Below are 14,261 nucleotides of genomic sequence, written 5' to 3'. Positions count from 1 at the left end.
CTTCCTACGGCTTGTTCCATTCGGATTCCCCTCCGAGTATCCTGCTTCATAATTGATCTACCGTTACCAGACCTTGGCTTCTGTCTCCTGTTTTGCTTCTTGGATTTGTCCTTCGGTGTGTATTGCCTTGCTTTTTGAATCCGCTCGCAGTCTCCTTCCACTGCCGAGCTCCTGTTGAGCTCCCTGCTCAACCTGTTTTTCTGCCAGTCTTCCCCGCTAAGAACGGATTTCCAGTCTTCAGTTTTCTGCTTACAGCAAGAGCCTTGTTTCCAGCGGAATTTAGTATCCCATCAGTTTTTGCCCTGCTATCTAAATTAAGGATTACTTCTACCTCACCTACTTACTTGACTGGGTTTCATCTTTCCAGTTTTGCACCAACCCGGTCCTAGTGCGTCCCTCGTGCCGTTCGGGTTATCCTACCTAAACTAACCATCCCATTTGTTATTTTATCCTTTCGTTGTCATCTCTCATTTGGAACTCTGAATATTCTTCTGAACTGATACGGGACTTCCTCTCAAGGCCTTCATTTCCACTACCTCAGGTACCAGTGAATCTATATTATTCAAATATTGTATACCCTTCACACCAGGTTGGTGTTCTACTCAAAACGGTTTTTGTATTCTTTGCAGCATGGCTTGGTGGTGCGCTCAATTCCGCTCTTTTACATTATAGACTACTCTGTCTTGTTTTACATAATAGAGTGGTACGTCGTGAAAAAGAGGCCCTCTCTAAGAGGAAGCCTGATTCTTTTGAAATCAGGGGATCTGGGTTTTCTGAAGACTTCCACGGCTCGCCTCACATCTCGATCCAGGTTGGAATCAAGTACTCCTTCCGGTTTGGTGAGTAACACAAACCTTTCTACTATATAAAAGATTTTATAGGTCAACCTAAATAATACTTTAGTTTACAGTAGACAACTTCCTGCTAAGGGGAAGAAAGCAGGGCAGGAAAACGTAAGTAATTAAATATGTTAGTTAAATTTAGCATTTACCCAAAAAAAAAATACATATATGGGATACATTACTCACCGTAATCGTATTTCTGATGCTTATATCTGCTTAGATTCACATGCTATGCATAGGCCGACATCTAGTGGAAACTGCATAGTATTACAGTTGTTGTTTTCGAAATGGAACGTCGACAGGGCTTGCCAGTAATACTATCCCTAGTGTGACATCCACTGTACCCATGGTCCTTCACACAACAGGGTCCCTCAGATTGTTTTGTTCTGACATGAGGTTGCATGAAGTGCAATGCGAGTACAGTTGTATGCAAGCAGATATAGACAGAAAGCTCATATAGCATCTATGCATCTTCTCCCAGGGTAGGAAGGGTGGGCGCATGTGAATCTAAGCAGGTACAAGCATCATAAATACGATTATGGTCAGGAATGTATCCCTTCTGAGGCTTGTGGAATCTGCTTAGATCACATGCTATGCATAGATTAGAGGGCAGTGTTATGAGAAGGTGGTGGGTTGTGAGAAGGAGCAGCAGCAAATAGATGTTTTAGAACCGCTTGTCCCACCTGTGTATCTGCTTTGGAATGTGTTTCAATGCAGTAATGCTCAGTGAAAGGGTGTACTGAGATCCATATAGCTGCTTTGCAAATGCTCTCTAAGGGTACATGTGCAATAAAAGTCAGAGTAGCTCCTGTGCTCTGTGTGGAATGAGCTCTTGGCGTGAAAGGAAGTGTTTTATTTGATAATGAATAGCATAGTTGTATGCATCCGACTATCCATCTGGAGATAGCATTTTTGGAAATGCGGTCCCTCTCTCTGCCTGTTGCTATGGAGACAAACAGTTGATCTGTCTTTCTAAGCGGTCTGGTCTTGTCTACGTGTGTGGAGTTTAACCTCAGCTGAGCAAATTGGATTCTGAAAGAAAGCCGGGAGCTCAATGGACTGGTTCACGTGGAATTTAGAAATGAATTTAGGGGAAAACCTAGGATGAGTACGTAAAACCAATTTATCTTTATGGACAATAAAGAAAGGTTCCTGCACGGACAAGGCTTGTAATTCACTGACTCTTCTTATGGAAGTAATAGCCACTAAGAAGGCAGTTTTGCAGGTCAGGTGTTTAAGACTCAACTGGTGCATAGGCTCGAAAGGGGGTCCCATGAGCTTTGCTAGTATTACATTGAGATCCCATCCTGGCGGGGGATTAGAAATCGGATGGTGGAGCCTCTTTACTCCCTCCATGAATTCCTTAATGACCGGCACTTTCAACCACAAGACTTTACTTTGAGGTGATATAGGCTGATAAAGCTGCCAGATGGACCTTTACAGAGTTGAATACTAACACTTAATCCAACAAGTGGAGCAAATAATTTAGAATGTGTGAAGGAGTACATTCTATGGGGTTTATTTGTTTTGACTTGCACCAAATTACAAATCTTCTCCACTTGTCGAAATAGCAGGTGTCTAGTGTTTGGTTTTCGTGCCTCCTTGAGGATATCCATTCACCGCTGTGCATTAAGGTGTCCGAACTCTGACTTCAGGAGCCATGCTGCCAAGTTCATTGAGTGTGGCTGAGGATGTACCGTTGTTCCCTCGTGTTGGCTTAACAGGTTGGTTAGGTACGGGAGCTTGATGGGATCGCACATAGCCAGGTTGCGCAGATGTGGATACCATGGTGGTCTCGCCCACATAGGAGCAACTAAGATGAGCGTCATCTGTTCTCTGTGCATCTTGTTCACAATCCTGCTCATTAATGGTTTTGGGGGAGGGGGGTGCGGGTAAAGCGTAAGCAAATTTCCCTGACCAGTTCATACATAGGGCGTTCCCCTTGGTGTCTGGCTGGGGGAACCTGGTCGCGAAGTCTGGGTATTGCTTGTTTTCTTTCGTAGCGGACAACTCTAGTGTGGGATAACCCCACCGAGAGAAGATGTGGTCTACGACGCTCGAGTGTAGTTGCCACTCGTGTTCCTATGGTAGGGGATCTCTGCTCTGAGAGTCTGCTAGAGTGTTGAGTAGCCATGGAACGTGTTGGGAGGATAGGGATATCCCCCGTTTGAGTGCCCATCTCCATATTTTTGCGCCAACTTGGAAAGACTTGGAGAGTTTGTTCCCCCGTTTGTTGATATAGAACATGGCAGTTGTGCCGTCTGTTAGAATTGGAACCGAGTGCTTTGAATACTGCCAGTAGTTCCAGCAGGTTGATATGGTTCTGTGCAGTGGCCTGTGTCCATAGATCGTGTTCTATGTGGTGAATGTAATGAGCCCTCCCTCCCCCATCCGGAAAGCGATGCATCTGTCGTGACAACCGCTTGCGCCTCCAGATCCTGGAAGCGTTTTCCCTTTAACAGATTTTCTCTCGACCACCAGCTTAGGTTTTGTACCAGTGTTGGCAAAACGACCACTAGATCATCCCACTGACCACTTGCCTGAGACCATTGTTTCGCCAACCACTCCTGCATTGGTTGCATGCGCAGACGTGTGTGTGGGACTAGATAAATGCATAATGCCATCATGCCTAGTAACTGCATTGCTTTGCGTACGCTTATCTGGAGACCGGCTTGCTACTGGTGTATTTGCCAAAGCATGTTTTGCACTCTTTCTATGGACGGAAAGGCTAAGCCTGTTTGGGTATCTAATGCAGCTCCTAGGAACTGTTTCGATGCATTTGGTACAAGACTGGAGTTTTTCTCGTTTATTGAGAAACCCAATTGGTAGAGAACATCAATGGTTCTTTGCGTGTTCAGTTTGCAAAGATGGGGAGTTTCTCCTGTGATCAGCCAGTCGTCCAAGTAAGGGTACACTGGGATTGCTTCCCTATGAGGGGTCTTTGAGGACTTCTTTTTGTGTTCTTTTTCCCCACCCCTGGCACTCAGAGCCGTGTTTATCCGACTGTTTGGGGCCTACTACCTGATCTGACGCAAAGCATCAACTTTCGGGTGTGGGAAGGGCCAAGGCCTCGTCAGCGGACGATCGGTCCTCGGGTGTAGTCCCCACAACAGGGCCGCCGCCCTGTCCTCCGGGGTCGGGGCCTGCTCTTAATAGCCGAAGATACCCAATCGCCCTCGCCGTCCGAAACTGCAGCGTTGCTGCCATCACTGAAAGCACCTTCTACCTCCATGGCCTCGAGCTGCCTGGCGTAGTGTGCCCTGCGTTTTGTCAATCGGTCCTTTAGAGTCTTGGGCTTGAAGAGCCTACACGCTCGACAAGACCCCTCAGCGTGGTCTCTTGGGAGACACAAGTTACCGACTAAATGCTTATCGACCCACAGAAATGTTCGATTGGACTTGGGGCAACATTTTAATGGGGTCTTGTTCATAACTACAAACTATGGCAGGTGGGCAAAAATAATGTAAGGAAAGGGGCATATACATCCTAAAATGACCTCCGCCCTCTCTCCCTACTGTCTGGGCCGAGGCCCGGGGCGGCCTTCCAAGGCTGAACGGTCCGTCACAGTAGTCTTTCAACGGGCAGTCTGTCTTCACCAGCGTGATATTTCGATAGTCTGTGAAGTAAAGGATAGAAAGAATGATCTATCAGTGATTGAAATAAGTAAATGGGTTTACGACGAAAGAGGAACTCCGCTATACGTGTGTCTAGAATGGCGGAAAAAAAACAATCTGAGGGACCTCGACGAGTGAGGCATAATGGGTACAGTGGACGTCACACTAGGGATATGATTACGGGCACGCCCTGCTGATGTCCCTTTGAGTTTCGAAAACAACAACTGTAATATTCCGCAGCTTCCACTAGATGTTGGACTATGCACACATGTGATCTAAGCAGATTCCACAAGCCTCAGAAATATATATGCACAGTTCCAAAAAGGGCCTTGTGGTTCCCTTCTCCAAGGCAGCAACACTTTTTAGCTTGCCAGTGTATAATCAGTTTCACGTCTCTGAATTCTCAGGACCAGTTACAGGTCACCTTGAATACTCTTCTAATTCAGGTACTGCAGATTGCTATTTTTCCCATTCACTTCAGCAATCTTGGTTACCAATTGTTAGGCAGAAACTTGTGCAGTTCCCTTAGGGACCACTGCAAAAAGCTTAAGACTACAGGTGTTAGCAGCAAACCCAATTGGTCGCAGTCTGCACCACCCAGATTTACCTGGTAGCTGTGGCTGAGCAGTCAGACCTCTCTCAAGAAGAGTTAGGCAGTATATAGAGTATACATAATAGGGCTAAAAATACAGTAGCACAAGCAAACACTGACCAGAGCTTTGGTATAAAAGTATATAATTATTTATTTTAAAAACACACTTGTGAAATACACTGGCACTGACATGTCAAGCAAGTTCAAACACAGTCACTATAAGTATATACACCTCCCTAGTTAAATTATTCGACAAGTCTGAGTTAAGACACCACTTATTTGCAAAACAGAGGTGAGCGTGTAACGTTAGATGGCACTCCAATAATTCTGTTAAAAAGGGAGAGAAAAGGCAGAGTAAGGAAATAACACAATACCAATACTTTTAAGGAACCACAGCAAGTCAAGAAAGGCAGGGTCTACTGTAGAGCAAAATGTTCATAGGCCAGGCCCACTCTTGGAGAGAGCAAGGCGGAATGTGCCCAAGATCACACAGTGGAAATGCACTAAAAGTCTTTGCAGGGAAGTTAAAAGGAGTTGGAATAGTTCAGAAAAACGCAAGGTTAACAGGTCTGGGGCCAACCCAGTATAGAGGACAAGGATTTAGGGGACACCTTGAGCACTGGGAAGGAACCTCCAGCAGTGGCAGTTGTTCCTGGCAGTGGTTGCAGCTCGGTGTTCCAGTCAGAGGAAGCGAGGATCTCGTCGTAGAGGAAGTTTGGAGTCGTTGCACTGCCCAGGGATGAAACCAGCCATGGAGTTCCCCATTAAAAGGTGCGGTCCTTTTTATTCGCGGTCAAAAGTGGTGAGCTTGGCTATCCGGCCGCCAGGGTGCTTGGCACGGGCGATTCGACCAAGGCACACTTCTGGAAGCGAAAGAAGGCGTACTGGTTGTGCCTACCAGCTCAAAGGGGGACAGACTCTCCAGATGAAGATCTTCCCCGTCATTGGAAAGTGGCTAGTTTGTTGCAGCAGGGCTTCACCGGTGGTGTGGTCGGATTGCAGGTGGCTCAGCTTCTTCCTCGTCGGATTCTTAGGTCCTGTGGCGACTTCTGAAGTTCCAGTCCCCAAAGCCCTGCTTTTATGCAGAAAACCCCCATTCATCAGCCTAGCTGTCAATCAAACATGCTAAGTGGTGACCCGGGCGGCTCACCACTGGGCCAATCATACAAGAGTGCGACTTGAGTTGCCAAAGCAACTTAGTCCAGGGTGCCTATTCCCCCCCTCCCACACATCCTGTAGACCCAGACAGAGTGGCACAACTTTTGGAGGCTTCTGTGCAGAAGCCCGCCAAAGGTGGAACAAAGGGCTCGACTTGGGTTGGAGGCGAACACAAACGCCATTTTAAAACCGAGTCCTGGCAAAAAAACCCAACCGGGGAATAAATATTAAATAAAATAACCCGGCGGTATCTTTAACATTGCACCAAAAAAGTGGTGCGTTTAAAATGAATGGGAAAATCCCATAGGAAATATTCCGGTGGAATATTTCGCGTGGTAACCACTGCCACCAGCCAGAAACTCGACAAGGGGGGACTGAACACCGCCCCCTTGAAAAACAGACCCAGGGGCAATCAAATTACCCCTACCAGTACTTCCACAATATGATGGTTTGTACTGGTTCTGTTCACAATTTAGGACTAGTAAAGTCAATGGGGACTTTACATGCCCTGGGAGACATTAGTCAGTCCCAGGATATGGAGTCTATGTTTGGGGGTAACTATGACACCCCTGTGTTACTGCACTGAGGGTGCTGAGTAACACACTTACCAAAAACACATGAAGCCCTATGGAGTAAAAGACCCCATAGCCCATAAAACACATTACATAGTCAAAGAACATTCTCAAATCATGCCTAAGAGTGGGAGAAAAAGAGTCTCACTCTTAGCAGGAGAAAAAAATAAACCCCAAAAATCCAGCAAAGCTGCTGGTGGACTATGTTTGGGAAATTAGCCTTACAGAGAATTCTCCCTAACACCAATAAAAATGTTATATCTGGACTTTGTGACTTTGCAAGATAGGGATTCCTCGGTCTAGGTGCAGTTGTCGGTCCACACACTACAGGTCACGCAACCGAAAACCCAAGGTTTCTTGCCCAGAGGTTTCTCCTTCGCCACAACTGTGCTTCAGCTTACATTCACTTTTGGTTTTACCACAGTGTGTTCTTCCACACACATCACTCACATACACTTTATAACTGTTCATCACTTGCATTTCACTTTATTCATAACATTGCATTATTTGCCCTTAAAATGTTCATTACGTGCGTTGGTGAAATTACATGTTGGTGTGTACCACTCCTAATCGCCTCTTCCTCGTCCCCGTGCTATAGTGATATGAGTGAGGGGAAGTGATTGGCACAGCCTATAAAGGCAGAGGGAGAGCAAGGTTAGTGATCACAAGGAAAAGGTGTATACCATGTCTCGCCTCCTGACATCCTCTACCCAATTCCCAAGGACTCTCCACCCAGGTGATTCTCCCTCACATCTCCATCCCCCAGGGTCAGGATCCAAAAGCGATGGCCTTTCCCTGGCCACATGAGAAGAGGGTCCAAGGGGAGTAGGTGCAAGGATACCCTCAGGAGTCACAGAGCTGAAGCCAAGAAGACTTTAAAAATCTATTGTGGTAATTAACCATACCAACCACTCTCATGTCAGTATCCAGAGTGCATCCCTTTTCCTTCCTAGAAACGGTGTGTACTCTGCATTCCTTTACAGGGTGGGTTGCATTTAGTAGTATTATTGGGCTGGGTGTTTTGATAATGATAAAAGTAGATATGTTTTATGCAACCTTGACTCGACAATCCTTTTATCATTGGGTAATAATTGTATTTTCACAGTATTGCAAATAACCACGATCCACGACCTTTAGAGGAGATAAGCCTGCCGTGCCATCCACGCTACCAAATTTGGACAAGGTTTATAATTTTAATTGTATGCTCGTTTAATTCAATCTGATCGGATCCATACTGGTGTATTAGCAGGTGTGGTGCTGAATGATGGTTTAGAAACAGATATTCACCCCTGGAACTCCAGAATTTGGTTAGTCACAAACTACCAGTGGTTAAAATTAAAGCTTTCCAACCATCACCTTAGTGTTGTGTGATGTTGCACTAAATGACAAATGCCAAGATAGGAGTTCCATGCTCACTGTGCCCAGAATGTCAAGCAATGTCTCACAGATGATGCTCAAGGAGTCCAAAGCATGACCGCAGCGGAACTAGTCGTTTTGGCTGGCATGCCTTCTTTTGGGGATGGACCCAAGAATCATATGGAGGTAACAGTTTCCCCTTCTGTAATTTCACAGCGTTTAAAAAATAAAGTGATGGAATGGAACTGCCAGCAGTTGGAATTAATTCAAAGCTTTCATTAGGTTTTTAATTATCTGGTAGGGTTCTGGTCTCATTAGTTCCCCGGGTCTGAAAGGCATCGTTATAAACATGTTCATTTCTCTTGGCAGATATACCTACAGGGTTAAAATGAGAATGGGTTGCTGGTAGTGCTGGTAGTATACAATCTCATGAATTAATTTTATTTAAATTACACTTGTAGCAAGAACTACATACAAAAAGGATCCACATGTCCAATTGTGCTGGGTGGAGCACAGCAGGAATGCTCATTCCATTGTGACATCACACACAGAAACACACCCACAATGGGCAGCGGCAGGGAGAAGCCACTTGTTAAAAGACCAATTGCATTAGTAGTGGTATGGTGGGCTGAATACAACTTGGACCATGCCTAAAGCATTTTTTCAAAGTCAATAAGTAAGGCGGATGCAGCGCTTTGCTTGCACTATTAAACTGTGCCCAACTTTTTTCAGATATTAACGACGGGCCCTGGGAGTTGGTGCGTGCCTGCAGTAAGCACCTGCAAAGAACCACATTTGTTTTTATAAAAACAAGCAACATATCCCCACCACGACCCTACTCCTTCACAATCCCATATTCCATTTCAGCAGGATGGGAAGCCCCTGCCTGAAAAGGAGTCATGTATCAGATAGCAGGGAGCATAGCTTCAGCTCAGGTACTGTAGGCTGAATAGATTAGAGACAGCCGGATACTGATGTTAAATTTACTACTACTTTTTTAATTTTTATGAAGGGGCAACTGGGGGTGAGAATTCAGAGACACAGGTGTATAGATGTTTGTGCAGTGGTTTGTAGGAGGCAGTTAGCCTCTTCCAGGAATAGAAGTCTGGTCACAGGCTAAGCCACCCTGAGTGGAATATTTTAACATCCTCACTCGCAACACGGGTTACTGCTCTGGCTTGGATTGCCTTAACAGGCACTCACTTCCTACACTTGTGAGTTAGGGAGAAAAGGGCCCTCGAAGAAGTGTGCTGCAATCTGTGCCATTCCCTTTAATTTCCGCACAAACATGTGTTACACCATCACTCCGAAACATCAGAAATCAAAATGCTGGACGTGCATTAAACAATATCTTCATTTGTCAGATTTGTTTTCTTGTAATTACATGCAAAGCTGCACTGAGCAGCAGAATATTAATGTACATCAACTTGTATGCATCTTTCCTAATCCATTCGGGTGTCAATCTCCTTTGATAGTCTAAACACTAAATTAAAGAAGACTGCACTACTAGGAGGGTCGGTCCCGGACACTCACTATCCTTATTGCCCCCCCCCCCCCATTAGTGCTAATGCTTAGGAACATAGCACATTGGATCTCTTGGGAAGATCTGCAGAACTAGAACACAACAGAGGAAAGGGATAGTTAAAGTTAACTTCACATGTCTGTGGGAGATGACCCTCCAACACTTAGGGGTACAGCCATACACAGATTCCTGTGGGAAGGCTAGCTTGGGCTGGCATGTGAGGTAAAAGGTGGTAGGGCTAGGAAGATCCTTGTGGGAGATCTGGGCCAGAGTTGTGCCTCAACCTCCTTTGTGCGATGGCAGCTCTGAATTTATTGTGAATACAAAAGGGATATTTGTGCAGGGCTGTGGGCCTGGCTTTTCTGCCCCTTCCATCTCCTAACTTGGCTGTGGTTCTGCACTCGACCGTGTTTGCCCGGCGTTTAAGAAAATCCTGGAAGCCTACTCTCTCCAGAGGCTACAAACACTGCTTGTCTGGCTTTATTTGCTCTCTTGGGAGGCTCTGGGCAACCACAGCAATCCATTCCTCTACCATCCAGCATGTTTATGGGTCCCCTCTGCAGTAAGAGAGAGGGAGAGCCAGGCCACTCCTCTAAACTGTTGGGGGGCTCTGTAAGGGACTGTTCAGTCCCATCCTTATCTTCACTTAGCAGTCAGGATTCAGTGATCATGCAGGATATGAAGAACAACCCTTTTTACCGGACTGACAGAGCGTTCATCTCTTTACTCTTTTGCATGATGTGAGACAGGCATGGTTTCAAGAGACGACGCAGACAAGTGAAACACTGTTTGAAAACCTTTATTCTCAATGGTCAGGTTGGTGCAACGCCTACCTTGCCCTAACTCTAAGATGGGAATGTTCCCTAACGGAAAATACAACTAAAAGTCGAAGTCTGTCAGTCCAAAACAAAATACTCTGTCCAAACCTATGCTTGTCCTCACTTACGCAGAATAATAGGGTGAATTGGATTTGGTCAACTCATTTGTGTTAAAAAGAAATTAACATCACAATGGACCGTTTATGCAGCTCCCTTCCCCAAATTTAAGACACTCAGGATTATAAAGTTCTACAAGTCTCTCAAGTTTCACTTGGCAAAGAAAAGTTCACTTGGCACAATGTTCACTTTAGCCAGAAGCCCTTTAGATCATGCAGCTCCTTGCTTTTAAATTGGGCTCCCCTGGTCGTGCCACAGTTGTCAGACCGCACGGTCCACCCATTACAGGTCATGCAACCAGGTGCCTTATCCTTAATAGAGTTCTCTTTTCCTTATACTGGGGTCTCTGCGGCCAACCTGGATCAATCTCCCGCCTGGTGGCCACCATGATACTTATTCTGGGGTCTCTGTGCCGAGCCTGGATTAATCCCCCACCTGGTGGCCACCCCAGTGCTTTTCTAGCACACTTTGTTGTCAACACTATCAGTTTGGGGGGATTGTGCTCCCACTTTCCACACAGCTCCCCCTTTTAGGATTTCTATTTTGCTCACTTTTCATGTCTGCGCACAGCTCCTCTCTTTGCAGACACTTCCTTTCTTTATACAGTAATTCGATAACGTGTAATCTTACGCACGGCCACTCTGCCACTATATGTATCCTTGTAATTCAAATTGTCGATTTCACCAGACTCGTCTCCAGTGTTACGTGTTCGGGCTGGAACGCTGCATCTTGCTCACTTACTTGAATACACACCGTGCTCTCACTGCGCTTCACTCACCAGTGGCGTTTTCTTCGTTCTTGGGTTAATGCCTTTGTATTTCATTTTACCAATGTAACGAGGGATAAGCACGCCTCCCGAGTCCCTTCTTTAGACTGCTATTTGCTGGAAACAGGGATTAGCCACACTTCTACCGGATGCTTCCGTTGAGTTGAGCAGGTGAGCAGTTGCTGTGTTGAAGATCCTCTAGGTCTTTTACTAACTTTCTGCCGTTTTTGCGAACCCTAGCCCCACTGTGCACCTCTCTCCCTGCCCGACTTCCTTCTCCCTCTGCTTTTTCACCACCCTGCCGCCTCCCCATCCCTCCCACCACCCTGATTGGTCCTCTGTCCAGTCTTGACTAACCCTGACAGGAGAGCCCCCTGCCCGTGCAGCCCTGCGGCTAAGGGCCCTAGGCAAAGGGCGGCTCCCACAAGAGGCGGCTCCCGACTGTGTCTGCAGATGTCAGCAGGCGAAGCCAGTTGCCAGCCGCCAACCAGTAGCGACTAAGGAAGGTAGGATTGGTCCGGGTTAGGTTTTGAACCTCTCCCTACCCTGCAAACCAGACCATATAGCAGACTCTTATACTTCGGTGTGTTGTCTCCTGTTTTTAAAATTGCATTCTGAAAGCCGTTCTGTGGCTTTGCCTCCTGGCAAAGCACTCATCAAGCAATCCTTCTACCACTAATTGCCTGCTGTCTTGTCCAATTGTTAACTTGTCTCGTCTCTCAGTCTCGTCTGCTTGCACCCTGCCATGCCCTTCCCTAGTGTTCTCACCTACCCCTTCCCACTTTCTTCCTCTTCTCTCCTCTCCCTACCTACTATATGGTGCTCTCTGTCTCTCCTATCTTTTCTAACTGTTTCTCTTTCGACTATCCTGCTCTCCTTAATAATTCCGGTAGGAAGAAGTTTAAAAAGGACAACCTGGTCTCCAACCCAGGCCTCCCTATCGCGCACACCTACACCAGTGCCTCCTCCAGGCAAACCTTTACCGACATACTCTTTGTCGTTCCCTCGCCAGACCTATGGACTCTACGTATGATATCTGTGCTCTCTCCTTCTCTTCCTCTCCCATTAATGGGGGCACCCGGTGGGAGGGCCCTCCTGGCCTCCTTCCACTCCTCTAAGGTCATCATTAATGTTTAGTTATGATATGATATGGCATTTGTAACGTGCCTATACACAAGTGTTTCAAGGCGCGACTAGGCAGGGAGGGGGGAACAAGGGGAAGACAGACAACGATCCTACTAGGCCAGGTGTCATTCAGACCGCGCAAGTGCAGGGGTAGGGGGAAGGGAAAAGGGCAAGGGGAAGGGGAGGGGGGGGGGGGAAGTGCAGTACAAAGTAAGTAGAATAAAAATAAATAAATAGGGCCAGCTGGTGGCAAGTGCAAGCTAAGTGCAGACAAGTGCTGGGAAGAGGGGGCTGTAGGGATACAGAGACAGTCCCGCAGTGCAGGGGTTGCCAGGGAGGCAGTGCAAGTGGAGAGTGGCTGGGCCCAGGACCGAGGTTGGTGAGAGTGGCCCAGTTGCAGATTCAGTGCAGTTTCAGTGAAGAATTTAGCAGGGGAGAGGGAGAGAGAAAGCAGAAGCAAAGAGGAAGGATTTGAGGTGCTTCCGGAACCGGAGATGGTTCTCCTCAAGTTTCAGGGAGGCAGGAAGGCTGTTCCAGAGGGAGGCCCCTGCCGTGGAGAGAGATCTACCCCCAGCTCGTTGCTTCGAGAAGCCGTCTTGGTCCAAGGCCCTAAAGTAAATCTTCTCTTTGATAGGCGCTTCCCACGCCTCATCATCTTCCTTTCTTCTCCTGCTGTCCCCTCTCTCCCCTCCACGGCTCCCTCGCCTCCCCCTGCTGTCTCCTCCTTGGGTAACCCTTGCCTTCTCTTCCTTCCTCCTCTGCGCCCATTCGGGCTGCTTCTACACCAATGCAGGGCGTACCTCTGATTTGTACGCCCCCGTCCCCCCCCCCCGGAAGTCAGTCTTTCAAGGACAGCAACCTTCTCCATATTGCCACTCTAAACTCTTGCTCAGCTGTCGAACACTCCTGTGACATCTGCTACCTCGTGGAGGAACTGGGACCTCAATGTCCTTGGTCTCACCGAGATATGGCTCATGGCCAGGTCGGTCACAAGCTTTGACAATCTCCTCCCTGATGGCTACAAGATCCTCTCTGTGCCCAGATCCAACCGTTCTGGAGGAGGTGTAGCCCTGATCTTCCATGAGTAGATTCCTGCCTCTGTCATTACTACGCAGGCCTACTCCTCTTTCGAATGCCTCGTCTGCAGGGTCTCTCCTGGCCATTCCCTTATTGTGGCTACCATCCATCGCTCACCTGGTACGATCTCCTCCTTCCTCCTTCTTGGAGACTTCAACATCAACCTGGATGCTTCTGGTCCTTCCACTGGACTTTTTCGTGACCTTTGCGACTCTCTCTCGCTCTCTATTCTCCCCTCTGGCCCGACTCACTCTGCATGGCACACTCTGGATGTTCTGATCTCTTCAGACCTTCCCCTTTCGATCCCTCTCGCCACTCCAGTCTCCTGGAGTGATCACTTTCTCCTTTCCTCCCATCTCACCCTCTCTACCCCTCAGGCCAAGCCAATTCCAGCACTGCCACCTACCTTCTCGGTTATCCGACCCATGAAGCAGGTGTCAGTTGAGGCTTTCGCCACCACTTTCTCCCCCTACCCCCGGCTGACTCACACCCCGACACAGCCCTTTCCATGCTCCACTCTGCTATATCTGATACTCTCAATGTCCTTGCCCCCGTCATGAGGATCCGCTTGAAGCCCAAAGCCAAGTGCAACTCTTGGTACTGCTCAGACCTCGTCACCCTTAAACGCGAGGGCAGGGTGGCTGAGAGGAAATGGCGTGCTTTGGGTACATCCTCTGACAAACCTGCCTGCCGTTTGCTCCA

The 14,261-nt window shown here is 47.4% G+C and overlaps 1 protein-coding gene across 1 annotated transcript in view; it reads right to left on the bottom strand.

The window, feature by feature from the left end:
• Positions 1–14,261, bottom strand: part of MRPS18C (mitochondrial ribosomal protein S18C) — a 290,406-nt gene that overhangs the window by 148,382 nt on the left and 127,763 nt on the right. The window lies entirely within an intron of this gene.

The sequence above is a fragment of the Ambystoma mexicanum genome, chromosome 6q (assembly GCF_040938575.1).
Source record: "Ambystoma mexicanum isolate Mex_15411 chromosome 6q, UKY_AmexF1_1, whole genome shotgun sequence".
In the NCBI taxonomy this organism is placed as follows: Eukaryota; Metazoa; Chordata; class Amphibia; order Caudata; family Ambystomatidae; genus Ambystoma; species Ambystoma mexicanum.
Note: the sequence above shows the minus strand (reverse complement) of the source record. Positions and strands in the feature narration are given on the sequence as shown.